Below are 14421 nucleotides of genomic sequence, written 5' to 3'. Positions count from 1 at the left end.
TTGTGAGACTTGTTACTGTTTTTGGCATATCAAATACGCCATGCGTAGCTTGCCAGGCTCTGCTGTGTGGGCGAGATACTCTTGGTAGCTTGCCGGGCTCTCCAATAGGGGTGGAGGAATTGAACCCAGGTCGACTGTGTGCAAGGCAAACGCCCTACCCGCTGTGCTATCCCTCCACCCCAACTGCTGTGCTATTGCTCCAGCCCCCTCATAAGGTTTTGTACCTTCGTAGCAAGGTAGCAGACTGAGATTAGTGCTGGAGTCTGTGTTTTTCCCACACGGTAACCTTGGTTGAGTGTCTCATCTTGTCATTAAAAAGAATGTCTGATTTTAGAATTAAAAATTGAGACTTTTAGATCAGTAAAGAATATTTCCCCCTAACTGGTAAAAATTTACATGAAAAACTCCTATAAGATTCTGCTAATTGAGTCAACTTTATATGTTTACCAAATTCTCTTACTATAAAGAATTCAACTTGGGGCCGGAATGGTGGTACAGTGGGTAGGGTGTTTGCCTTGTATGCGGCTGACCTGAGTTCGATCCCAGTCATCCCATATGGTTCCCCAGCACCGCCAGGAGTGATTCCTGAGTGCAGAGCCAGGAGTAACCCCTGAGCATTGCCAGGTGTGACCCAAAAAAGCAAAAAAAAAAATGGATTTCAACTTAATAAAATTTCTGTAGCTCAAGAAAGAAAAGATCTCATGAAAGGTCACTCCTCTGGCCATTTAGTATTGGGAATTCTTTAGATTTCATGATTGAGAGTGTGATGAACAGGGATCAGATTAGGGATGCTGAAAAAGAAGATTGTGCAAAGTCCTAAAAAAATTGATGACACTTTTTTTTCCCTATTTGAAATATTTATTCATAGAAGTGGTAAGGACTTGATTCAGAGTTTGTGTAGAGCCGATTGAATTAACTCCAAAAGGAAACCATCAAAGGGTTGATTTGGTACTTCACAGAAACACGAGGTGGTGACATGAGTGGTTTTTCCACATTTTAATATTTTCCAGGATGACACTGAAAGCCTTGCCCATAGAGCAGTGTGAGTCACCTAATAATTCATTCTTCCAGGCTCTCGTGAGAGAATGCAATGGGGGAGACTTGTACCTTTAGCTAGATGCCGTGGGCCTTTCCTGGGAGAACCTGCAAAGTTATTGAGAACAGTCTCGGAGAGGTGACTAGCCAAGCAAGGTAAGGGACATCTCATGACTTTGATTTCTTATGGGGAAATGTATTTCATGAGTTCCAGCTCTCTTGTTTTCAAAGAAGCCTAGCTTGGGGCTGGATGACAGCATACTGGGTAATGCTTTTTAACTTGCATGTGGCTGACCTGGGTTTGATCTCTAGCATCCCATATGGTCCCCAAAGCACCACCATGAGTGATTCTCAGTGCAGAGCCAGGAGTAACCCCTGAACATTGGAGGGTATCACCCCAAAACAAAAACAAAAATAAATGAGAGGAAGAAAGAAAGAAAGAAAGGAAGAAAGAAAGAAAGAAAGGAAGAAAGAAAGAAAGAAAGAAAGAGAGAGAGAGACAGAGAGAGAAGCCTAGCTCTTGGGAAATAACAAGAGAAAATGCTGCCAAGAAAGTTGGTGTTTTATTTGGACGACTCTCAAAAAATTAGATATTGAATTCCCATTTGACCCAGCAATACCACTGCTGGGAATATATCCCAGAGAGGCAAAAAAGTACAATCGAAACAACATCTGCCCATGTATGTTTATCGCAGCACTGTTTACAATAGCCAGAATCTGGAAAAAACCCGAATGCCCCAGAACGGATGACTGGTTGAGGAAACTTTGGTACATCTATACAATGGAATACTATGCAGCTGTTAGAAAAAAGGAGGTCAAGAATTTTGTAGTTAAGTGGATGGGCATGAAAAGTTTCATGCTGAGTGAAATGAGTCAGGAAGAGAGAGACAGACATAGAAAGATTGCACTCATCTATGGTATATAGAATAACAGAGTGGGAGACTATCACCCAAGAACTGTAGAAATAAGTACCAGGAGGTTGACTCCATGGCTTCGAGGCTGGCCTCACGTTCCGGGGAAAGGTCAACTCAGAGAAGCGATCACCAACTACATTGTAGTCGAAGGCCATGTGGGGGAAGGGAGTTGCGGGCTGAATGAGGGCTAGAGACTGAGCACAGCGGCCACTGAACACCTTTATTGCAAACCACAACAGCTAATTAGAGAGAGAGAACAGAAGGGAATGCCTTGCCACAGTGGCAGGGTGGGGTGGGGGGGAGATGGGATTGGGGAGGGTGGGAGGGACGCTGGGTTTACGGGTGGTGGAGAATGGGCACTGGTGAAGGGATGGGTTCCCGAACTTTGTATGAGGGAAGTATAAGCACAAAAGTGTATAAATCTGTAACTGTACCCTCACGGTGATTCTCTAATTAAAAATAAATAAAATTAAAAGTAAAAAAAAAAAAAAAAAAGAAAGTTGGTGTTTTTTTTTTTCTTTTTGGGTCACACCCGGCGATGCACAGGGGTTACTCCTGGCTCTGCACTCAGGAATTACCCCCTGGCGGTGCTCAGGGGACCATATGGGATGCTGTGATCGAACCCGGGTCGGCCGCTTGCAAGGCAAACACCCTACCCACTGTGCTATTGCGCTAGCCCCTGTCAAGGAAGTTTTGAGTAGCATAGGAGACCTATTATGTTTGCTACTTGATATTCCATGAATCTCATGATCATCTCATCTCAAAGAGGAGTAAGTCAAGTAACTTGTCCAAGATCCAGAATTTGAATCCAGTTTCATTTGATTCCAAGGCCCTTTCCACTGCATTGTGGTGCTGCCTTAGACTGAAATAATGGAAAATGAGCAATATTCTGGATTGAATTAGGGAACTCATGGTATCCAACTAATTCTGTTCTGAAAAACCCTGTGTATGCTTTATTTGGAGGCATTTGGGGTGAGGACTAATGTTGACTAGAGGAGAGGAATGGAGGGGGAAGATGCCACGAAGTTTCCAGACTGTCTTTATTTCATGGAAAGGGATTTTGTGCTGTGGCATCTAATTGGTGGTGGTTTGGAGGAAGTGGCTCTTAGATTCATTTGCTTCTAGTTATCCCCCTAAAGGAAAAATGAAGAAGTGTTACACACCATAGGCATATGAAATCAGTTTTCATAAGAATACAGTTTTTCTTGATTTGCGTTTTGAGATCATCATAGGTTTCCCAGATTAAAAAATCTCTTTAAGAATAAACACCAAAAAATTGGAAACTAGAAATAGAAATTTAAAGTAAATAAAATAGGAAAACAGGGCAGTCCTTCTCAAGAAAGCATCTTATGCTCATTAATTATAAAGTGAGGTTATATGTAAAGTATTTTGTATCAGAGCCAAAGCTGTAGTACAAATTAGAGGTATGGCCTTAGAGGACCCAGAGCATCACCAAATGTGGCCCTGGATGTCACCAAACACTCACTGCTAGGGGGACTCCCCAATTTAAAAAAAAGTATTTGAACCAAGAAAATAATCCATAAAATTTATTAGAATTGTTTGTCAGTTTAGGAATTTTATATGATAGAGCAGCCTTAGGAGAAGCTTGTAACTTAAGGTTCACTCCTAAGAGTGCTAACTGCCACGTGGCCAGGATTCTTCTTACAACTCAAGCCAACTCCATACAATTTCAGTGTGACTTTGTTTATTAAATTATTTAGTTTTTGCTTTTTGGGTAACACCCAGCAATGCACAGGGGTTACTCCTGGCTCATGCAGTCAGAGATGTCTGCTCACGGTGCTCCGGTGACCATATGGGGTGCTGGGAATCAAACCTGGGTAGGACATCTGCAAAGCAAATGCCCTACCCACGTGCTACTGCTCCAGCCCCTCAAAGTGGCTTTATTGAGAGGAGTGCATATTGCAGCGCTATACAAGCGCACACTTCCCTTAGCAGCAAAGGATGAAGTGGGAGAGGGTCTCTTCAAGAGATTTGGAGAATAGCCTCGTCAAAAAATGTCTGTGGAGGGGCTGGAGCAATAGCACAGCGGATAGGGCATTTGCCTTGCACACGGCCAACCCAGGTTCGATTCCCAGCATCCCATATGGTCCCCTGAGCACTGCCAGGAGTGATTCCTGAGTGCAGAGCCAGGAGTAACCCCTGTGCATCGCCAAGTGTGACCCAAAAAGCAAAAAAAAAAAAAAAAAGAAAAAAAGTCTGTGGAGAGTTCCTCTGAAGCTCTCTGTCCACAGACAGGGAGAGGAGCCTTTTCCAAGTGAGAGCCCCCATTGGTCCCCACAGATATGGCTTTCAGAAGGGGTCTAAATCTGGCCTGATTCAGGACTCATATTTACACCACATTTCAGAGGTGCATTGTCAGGGCCACCTGTAAATTTTTAGTGTCGGCGAGGCCACTCACACAACTAGGTCTTGCCTTGCTCATGTCTCTGTGGGTAGCACAAGTCTCTTGTTTTGCTGTTGTGCCCCGCCTTCTCACGTCGGCTGCACGTCAGCTGATGTCACTACATTGTCGGTGCACATAGTATTTTGATCTGTCAGGATTAGTGTACAATATCAGTTCATATGCCAAAGCTTGACAGTCCTTATGAACAGGTCCATGGATGAAAATAGTAACAGAAATCAATGTCATTCATTCAGTATGGGATATTCTGATGGAGGGAAGGGGAGGAAGAACCATATTCAGACTTTCAGTTCTGTGTCCAGACCAAGAAGAAAGCAGAAGTCGTAGCCTTGGTGTCTGATATTAGAAATCTCCAGGAAGTGCTGTAGGGGCCTGTCTGCTGGTGTTGATGGAGGGCGGGGCTGTCTAGGTCCCTTATTACCCATAAGGAATGGGTAGGACTTTATTTGACAGGATATGGTGGCTGGTGATAAAACTTTTGAGCATAGCAGTCTTTCACAGAAGCACTGTTCTTTTTTCTTTTTTTAATTTCATTTTTTAATGAATCACCATGAGGCCCAGTTACAGATTTGCAAATGTTCATGCTTATGTTTCAGTCATAAAATGTTCGAGTTCCCATCCCTCCACCAGTGCCCATTCTCTACCACTAATGATCCCAGTATCCCTCCCACTACCCCATCCCATTCCCCCAAACCCACCCTTACTCTGTGGCAGGGCATTCCCTTTTGCTCTCTCTCTCTCCTTTTGGGTGTTGTGGTTTGCAATAGCGGTGTTGAGTAGCTGTCTTTCAGTCTATAGTCTACTTTCAGGACGCATCTTCTATCCCAAGCGGGCCCTCCAAGCACAGAAGCACTGTTCTTAAGAATTACTCGGGTTGGTTGTCCAAGATAATCTAAAGTCATAGGGCTAGATGAAGACCCACCATTTTCTCTAGGACAGTGTTTATTGCATTGGTGGTAGGGAATGGTTGAGAAATCCACTGGACTCAGCCTAGGTTCTCAGAACTGGGGATGGTCTTGCTGCCTTGCCTAGTTATTTCCTTCTAAGTGTCTCATGGGAACTTTGGGGAAACTACATTTTTCTCCAAGCAGCAGTTAATTCCCAGTGCCTGGGCACAGGGGTGGGGCGGGGGTGGGGCAGGGAGCCTAAAGCTGCTTGGGAATTCCCCAATGCTTCCCAGCCTGCCTCTCACCTACCTTCTGCATATTCAGGGTTGCGCAGGGGGAAGTGTGTATTTTGGCCTCTTTAGAGAGGGCAGATTAGTTTTCCTGGCCTGTTGACATTGGTTTGGTCCTTTCAGCCTTTGATCACAAGCGGGACCTTGAGCAGGGGATTTTCCTGCTCTGTGGAGGTCACTTCTTCCTTTTGTCTGTTTTTCAGTTTTTCCACCTGAGAAAGAGCTGCCTCTGGAAAAAAGAGAGAGAGACAGACAGAGACAGAGACACAGAGAGAGAGACAGACAGACAGAGAGACAGAGACAGAGAGAGAGAGAGAGACAGAGAGAGAGAGAGGAGAGAGACAGAAGAGAGAGAGACAGAGAGAAGAGAGAGAGAGAAGAGAGAGACACAGAGAGAAAGACAGAGAAAGAGAGACAGAGAGAGAGGAGAGAGAAGAAGGGAGGGAGGGGCCAGGGGAGGGGAGGAGAGGAGAGGAGGGCCCAGAGGATTCAGGGCTTATTGGCCAGCTATTGGTCACAAACTGAAATCTGATCTCTAACATGACCAGATCCCAGTTGTTCAGACCACAGCACTGCTGTGATCCATGGAGCTGCAGGTGATTTCTTTGTGTGAGCACTACAAAAGGGGGAGTAACCGCTGGAGTGCACAGCAGCTGAAAAAGGGGTGCAAACACCTTGACCCGGAAGTGGGACCTCTGATGCAGCAACCTTGGCAAGCACCACAACCTTGACTCATGTGCCCCAACTGAGAGCGTGAGCTCGGCAAGTACTGGTGTGTGCCCTGCAGTGAAAGAAGTGCAAACTCAGGTGAGCACTGTGGCCAGATGTGGGAGCATCACCACCTGGGGTGCTCCCCCCAACAAGCACCACCGCCAGGTATGTGTGCAAACCCTGGTCATTGCAACAACATTCACAATAGTGACAAAGGAGGCGGTGGGGGGGATGGGACTATTAAAATTTAAGAAGGAGAATAGGAATAAAGATACTTTCCTTTTGACTTTGCCTGGTGAGTTGATTAGTTCACAATCAGGAAGCAATTTATTTGTCTCCTAAATTCTCTTGTCTTCTGCGACCTTGCGCTCTTTTCTCATTTGCTCTGGTTGTCAGTGCTCTTTTCTAGGAAAAGGGATGATGGTCTTCCCATCCCACAGGCTGGAATACTTCAATAAACAGTGCTTGTTTGGGTTAAAATTGTTGATGCGAGATTTCCTCCCTCTCCCTCCCCACCCCCCATGTATGTCTTGGCTGCCAAGTAGACAGTAACCCTTTGAGGTTTAGAATTTCAGGTCTGAAATCCAGGTTTGATTCCTGCCACCACATGGTTCTCTGAACATCTCTGCTGTAGCCCTGCAGGATTCCCCAGGCAATGCCAGTGTAGTCTTTTTTTTTTTTTTGCTTTTTGGGTCACACCCAGCGATGCACAGGGTTACTCCTGGCTCTTCACTCAGGAATTGCTACTGGCTGTGCTCAGGGAACCATATGGGATGCTGGGATTCAAACCCGGGTCGACTGCATGCAAAGCAAACACCCTACCCGCTGTGCTATCACTCCAGCCTCCAGTGTAGTCTTTTTAATCCCCAGCATCACAGGGCCAGAGCAGCAACGCATCCTGGCATTGGACCACCAGCCCAGTCAGTTGTCCCAACAATGACTCATGTGACCGCCAGGCCGTTCAAGCACTGCTTGGGATCTGCTCCCAACCCCCCTTCCCCCCCCAAAAAAACCACCCTAATAAACACTCCTAAAAATCAAAAGCAGAAATGCTATGTAATTCATCAATATTACTTCTAGTATTTATACAAATATTATAAAAATACTAATTCAAAAGACTACATGACCCCTATATTTATAGCAACAGTCTTCATAATAGCTAACACGAAAAAATACAAGTTCTCATTCGTGATACCTTGGTAGAGAAGAAGCTGCATTATATACACTGAATGGATTAATATTGAAAGAAATGAAATGTTGGACCTGAGATAAAGCTCAATAGACTGAACACATGTTCCACACGCTGGAGTTGTAGGTCAGTCCCTGGCACCATGCGGCTCCCCTGCCCAGCTCTGCCAGGAGCAACTCCCACCTACAGAGTTAGGAGACGGCAAGCACCACTGGGTGTGGCCCCAAACCCCCTCAATTAACTACATTTTTAAAAAGAGGAAATTTTGCCTTTAGCAACAATGCAGATGGAAGTTAAAGGGATTATGCCAAGCAAAACAAGATAGAAAGTAAAACACAAAGATAGTTTCTTTTATAATTGAAATATAAATAAGCAGAGCAAATGAGCTAACAAAATACCAAAAAATCACCCTTGGACTCTTGAAATGTGGTGGCCACCAGCCTGCAGGGAAGGAGAGTGGGTGAGAGGAAGGGGTGGCAGTTGGAGCTTTGGGAGTGGAAATGGGACTTTAACTTTGATGGAGAGTGTGTTGAGATGTCCTCTCTCTCTCTCTCTCTCTCTCTCTCTCTCTCTCTCTCTCTCTCTCTCTCTCTGTATCTACGTTTCTGTCTCTATGTGTGTGTCTCTCTGTCTGTCTCTGTCTCTGTCTCTGTCTCTCTCCACTTGTACTCCTGAAACTGAAGTCGTTTTGTAAACCATTGGCAGATCAGTGCAATTTTTGGTTTTGTTTCGTTTGGGGGTTACACCCAGCAGTGTGCAGGGCTTACTCCTGGCTCTGTGCTCAGGGAACACTTCTCATGGGGCTTGGGGAACCACATGGGGTGCTGGGGACGGAATCCAGTCAGTTGTGTGTACGACAAGTACCCTACCTGCTGTACTGTCGCTCTAGCCCCTGCAGTTTTATTGTTTTAAAAAATGTTTTTGATTTTTTTCCCTTTCCCCAGTCAATGGTGAGGCATGTGAGGTGAGAGGGGATCCTGTGGGACAGGTGACCGCGAGTAGCTGACTGTGCTGCTGAGGTTCCCTCTTCTTGGCTCCCAGTGCCAGCCTGCCCACCAGGCACAGCCATGCCGCTGGGCTCGTTTCCTTGTGTGCCAACCGAAGGTCTAAAAACCACCTTTTTGCCTCTTTGGGGGGGCAGTGGTAGGAGGCCAGCCTCAGATCTCTCTGGTGCCCCATTTCTTTTTTATTTGAATAGTCCTGATATCAGAATCTCTGGCACAGTCGAGGGTCCTGCTACTCCTTGAGGCTTCTTTCTTAAAGGTCTCTGGAAAGCCCAAGTGAATCCTGCGTGGCTGTAAAGACGTTTCCACTGTTCCTCTGTGGATTCTTTCTCTCTCTTTGTCAAACAGTGCTGTGGGGATGCTGGAGAGGTAGTTCAACGGGCTGAGCCCACACTCTGCATGCATGAGGCCTGGATTCAACCCCTAACCACACATGGTCCTCTGAGCACATTTCACGAGCAACCGCTGAGTACCGGCAGGGGTGGCTGGCCCCCTGAACAAATTGTGGGGGCTATAACTGATGAACAGGACCATTCTTGGGGGGTGACCTGCAGTGCTTCAGGGCCACCAGAGACACACTCTGGATGTTGGTTGGGGGAAATGCAGTTCTGGAGCGGAACCCGGGGCCTGGCATGTGCCTTGCCTGTGCTTTGCGAGCTACATACCTGACTCTGAGAGTTCCTCACTTAAATAGTAGAGGTAGGATTTCTTTGGAACTGGGAGACTTGTTCTATCTTTCACCCTTTCTTCTTCTTCTGTTCGCCAACCTGCTTCCCATTGATGATGATTTTGGGGCCTTTCTTTCCTTTTGAAAGTTTTTTGTGTGGGTCCCTTGAGTTGCCTTCCAGCTTCACTGAAGATGCTTCATGTTGGGGCTTCTTAGTTTTTTACCTTATTCTTTATTTCTCAGATGTTTCCCATCTCCCCTCCCCTCCTACTCACTCTCCCCTGCAGATTCCTATCTATATTACTTGATGGAATTTCCAATTTCTATTTGACCAGTTCTGAGATGACCATCTATAAACACTTTGATCTAGAATTCTGCTCTTAGATGAATTTCATATTGCGTATATTTTTGGACCCAAACCACAGGTCTCATACATGTGAAGTATTCTGCCCACTTGTCCCTGGATAAGGGGTGAGAATTCAAGTTTTAAATGCAAGTGAAAAAAATCATATTCCTTCACTCCAAACTCCTTCTCCTTTAAGACCCCCGTTCCTTTCTTTGTTGGCCTTTGCAGTGGTCGCCCCTTCAGCTTCCCTGTCTGTGCCTACCTCACTCTCGCAGCCTTCCCCTCCAGCACAGATCACAGAGGAAATATTTAGTTAGTCTCTGCCAAACATTCTGACTGTGTTGTTTTGCTTAAGAAGACATGCAGATAAACTGTTTTGATTCTTAGTCTTGGTGCTCCAGGGCAGATGTTTCTTCTATAACGGAGGTATTGTGGTCAGTTGGAAGGAGTGCAGGACCAGGCTTCGGAGAATTGGATTCTTTTCCTGCTGTGCTACTAATTTGTGGTGTGATCTTGCGCAAGGCACATTTCTGTGTCTCAATTTTCTTTTCTCAAAAGAGGCCTGTGTTAAAGAATACAAGAATCTATGGATACTGAGATATGGGGACCCAGAGAGGAAACTTGAGGACCAGGGAATGAAGATGAGAGGAGAAAGATTAGAAGCAGAAAACCATTTTTCCTAAGTGTGACCAGTGAAACCAGAAGAAACTCAAATCCACATGCGCATATATAAAGTCACTGTGAAAAGTATAAAATAATGACAAGTATGATCACAGTGACGGATAACATCTCTGACAAGGATGATCTTGGGAGCTAACTGTCTTGTCTGCCCTGGGCTTGCTCTGGGTTCACACCTGTTTGCTGTCACCCTTGGGATATGGGAGACTAGGTCATCTGTGTCAAGTTCTAGAGTTCTTCCTCCCACCTTCCATTTCCTTCATAAACCCATGAATATTTGAAACTCAGCCCAGATCTTCACCTGGCTTTGATTCCCTCTTCACAAGGAGATTGTTCCTTGGAAGCGCTGTTTCCGGCAGACTTCAGTGTTTGCTGACATTCCAACTTCTGCATTTGTGGATCATTCCTTCTGTGTGTGGCTGTGGTCCAATGATTGTGCCAGGAAGGTGGTATAATTTGGTTCCAGCAAGGAAGGGGAGAATAGTTGGGGGTTCCTATCACTAGAATCAGGAAATAAAAGTAGACAATGCCTCCTTGGTGTTCACAAGTGAAACAAGTGCTTTCTTTGAGGGAGAAACAAGTGGTTTAACATCTGCCTGTGTAAACCACAGCTCTCTCCCTCGTATATACATATGTAGGCAAAGCTACATTTCTGCCTTATTCCTATCCCCTCTGAAGTGATTCTGGTATTTCATTAGATCTTGCCCAATTTATACTTCTTTTTAGTTGAAGATTTGCCTTCACTCGGATGAGCTGGATGAAGATAACCACCACCATTTTTGCGTCCTGTGATCCCGAGTGAGAAATAAGTGCAAAAACTGCTAACTGGGGCCGGGGAAGATAGTACTGGGGCTAAGGTGCTGGCCTTGGATGTAGCCAGTACTGATTCAGTCCCTGCACTGCATATAGTCTCCAGCACCACCAGCAATGATCCTTGAGCATAGAGCCAGGAGTGAGCCCTGAGCACTGTACGATCTGACTTCAAACTAAAATCAAACCCAAACCCAGACCCAAACAAAACAAAAGAAAATTTTCATAAATGAGTGCAAAGGGATACATTGGAGCTACTGATAAGGACAGACTCAGCATTGCTATTCCCAGCCCTGATGAAGCTTGAGAAAATCATGGAACTGGGTAGAATAAATCTTGGAGAAAAATGTTACATGATTGATTATACTTCTAACTGGTCATTTTTGCTATTATGCATCTCATCTATTTATGCCTATCTTAGTATATATATATCACAATATTTATCCCCCCACTTTTTTTTTTAAAAAAACTCATAAGCCATGACTCTCCTTGGACCTACATTGCCAGGACTTTCAATGCTTTTATACTACTGGGTCTGTTAGAGTAAAGTAGTATACAACTTTGGGATAGTTCCTTTTCTTTAGCCAAGAACTCCAATTCATTCAACTTTCCTAGACAGCATTTCCTGTAGGCTTTGTAGACATGTTATCCTGACTGCCAGCATCATCTAGTGAAATAATGGTTTAACTTAGAGTAGGAGTTGAGAATGTATCTGGCTACTTGAACAACTTGTCTAAGCAGATGGGCCAATTGGGAGCTGTTATGTAATGTCTAATCGGAACTTTCCTGTCCCTCCACTTTTGGAAATTCATGAATCCTTTGGTTCCTGTTTCTCTTGCCAATGGTGGCTCATTAGCACTCTCAGGTAGTAGCACTTTCAAATCCTCCATGCATTTTCTTCCTCAGTTCACTCCATTTTTTTTTTAATTATTCCTGGGGGCTGGAGTGATAGCACAGCGGGTAGGGCATTTGCCTTGCATTTGGCCAACTGGGTTCGATTCCTCCGTCCCTCTCAGAGAGCCCAGCAAGCTACCAAGAGTATCCCGCCTGCACGGCAGAGCCTGGCAAGCTACCCGTGGCGTATTTGATATGCCCAAAACAGTAACAACAAGTCTCACAATGGAGATGTTAGTGGTGCCCGCTTGAGCAAATTGATGAACAATGGGACAACAATACAGTGCTACATTATTTCTGGCTGTTTTCTTTGGTTATTTCAGGAAATGTGGGGTGACTCTTTGTGGGGTAGCACTAATCATAGCTGGTAAGCATGATGCCAAGAATACTTCAGACATTCGGGCATGAAGAATTAGTGTTCCCAGGGATGGAGATGCAGGTCAGTACTAGAGCAATTAGGTCGTATGTGTGAGATGCTGGGTTTGATTCCTGGCCTTGCCAAAAAAAAAAAAGTTAAACTGTTTCAGTTTTTAAAAAAAATTTTTTAATGAATCATTGTGAGAGACAGTTACAGATTTACAAACTTTTGTGATTACATTTCAGTCATACAATGATTGAGTACCCATCCCTCCACCAGTGCCCGTTCTCCACCACCAATATTCCCAGTATCCCTCCCACCATCCCTCCCACGCCCCCGTCCCCCATCTGTGGCAGGCACATTCCCTTTTACTCTCTCTCTTCTCTCTCTCCTTTTGGGTGCTACGGTTTGCAATATGGGTACTAAGTAGCCATCATGTGTGGTCCATAGTCTACTTTCAGCACACATCTCTCATCCTGAGCGAGCCCTCCAAGCATCATTTACTTGGTGGTTCCTTCTCTATCTCAGCTGCCTTTTCCCCAGCTTAGTTTGTTCTTGTGAATACCTTTTGAAACACACAGGGATACCCAATTTTGGATTATTTGCTTTTCTAAGACCACAGTTGGGGATGTGTAAAAATTATTTTACTACTCTTGTATTTCCTTTTATTGCTAGTATTTACAATTTTAAGAAAATTATATAGAAATAGTATTTTAGCCATGCTATTTAGTAATGAGCTTACTTGGACTGCTATGCCAATATTGTTTCTTTGGTAGGATGTTTTTCACTTACCGAAGCCCCTGGGGGAGGAGCTCAAGGAGAGCACTCTTGGTCCCTTGCTCCTGTCGTGGTGTTGCTCTGGCTGGCCTGACTCTTTCCTTACTAGGAGCAGCGGTAGAGAAGTACTCCCAAGGGATACCTGGAACTTGGCCGGGAAAGCTTGGTTTTTCCTCTTGTCTCTGTCTGTTTTTTTTTCCTTTTTTTTCTTTCTTTTTGACAGCAGGGTTGAAGGCGCACAACTATCAGTGCTTGGGAATTAATCCTGGCAGAGCTCAGAGAGCCATGCAGTGCTGGGGATTAGAACCCATGGACCCGGCATCATGCAAAGCCTGTGCTCCGGACCTTTGAGCCATAAGCCCCGACCCCAACCCCCACCTCTGTGTGTAGGTGGTAGTAGGCCGCGTCTAACTTGGCCCAGGCCTCTTCTTATCCCACTGTGTGTCACTACAGGAAATATTTCAGTTTAATGCCTGAGGAAGTTCCCCCAATTTAAAAGCAATTACGACAGGACTGCATTCTTTAAGCATGCTATTTAGTGGGGTTTATGGAATTACCCTATCTGTTTTTGAATAGGAAATAATAGATTCTTGTTATGATGCTGTGTTAGGTCCTAAATGAGAGCTTCTAGTTGGAAGCTATGTGTATTTCAATTGGGATCAGTCTGCTGCCAATCTGTCAAAATTAAATACGTCCATGTGTTCTCTGTGTAAACTGCAGCATCTCCCGTGGAACAAGCAACTTGGGAGCATAGAATAATTTTCTGAATAAAATTATAAACTCTCCTAGGTTCCAAGTGACCGAAGATTTCCTGTTTGTATGGAAAAACTTATCCATATATCTTTGCCTTGGGATAGCATCTGCCATATTGTTCCAAAGAAATATAGCCATAATTCTTTGTTTCTTTCTTTGTTCTTCTTTCTTGGTGCGCAGGGATGGCTTAAGCTCATCTTTGGTCTTTTAGAACAAAGCATCTTGCATTTTGATCAAGGGTTGCGAGTGAAATCTGTGGCCAGGGGCAGGTAAACTAATGACTCTTCTAGTAGCAAACCTTCTTACCTTTGCTTCTTTGGTACCAGGCTGTCAGTAACTGAAATAACCAGCTACAGATGCTTATTATGCAATTTTGAGGTGAGGATGGGAACAATCCCAGCGGCTGGGAGGCAGACATGTGGCTACCAGAGAGATGACATCAGATAGTTTACTGGTGCTGTTTGGAGGTGGGGGGGGGCGGAAAGTCCAGGTGCTCAGCCTCCTTCCTGCATGCGGGGGTGTCTGAAACCACCCCCAATCCTATTGGCAGCCAAGGCTTTTGCTTGGAAAAGGGCTTCATCTCATTTTATTTCTCTTGCTATCCTCAGGGACCTAAAACTGGAAAGAGTCTTGCAACCTTGGCTGTGGGAACAAAGCTTTGAGAAAGGAGCAGACATGTGTGTCTC

At 44.9% G+C, this 14421-nt stretch overlaps 1 protein-coding gene across 1 annotated transcript in view; it reads left to right on the top strand.

Moving 5' to 3' along the window:
* DENND2B (DENN domain containing 2B) overlaps window positions 1–14421 on the top strand; it is a 186969-nt gene that overhangs the window by 23746 nt on the left and 148802 nt on the right. The gene's annotated exons all lie outside the window — the stretch shown is intronic.

The sequence above is a fragment of the Sorex araneus genome, chromosome 6 (assembly GCF_027595985.1).
Source record: "Sorex araneus isolate mSorAra2 chromosome 6, mSorAra2.pri, whole genome shotgun sequence".
NCBI classification, from domain to species: domain Eukaryota; kingdom Metazoa; phylum Chordata; class Mammalia; order Eulipotyphla; family Soricidae; genus Sorex; species Sorex araneus.
This window is presented reverse-complemented; position numbering and strand designations above follow the sequence as displayed.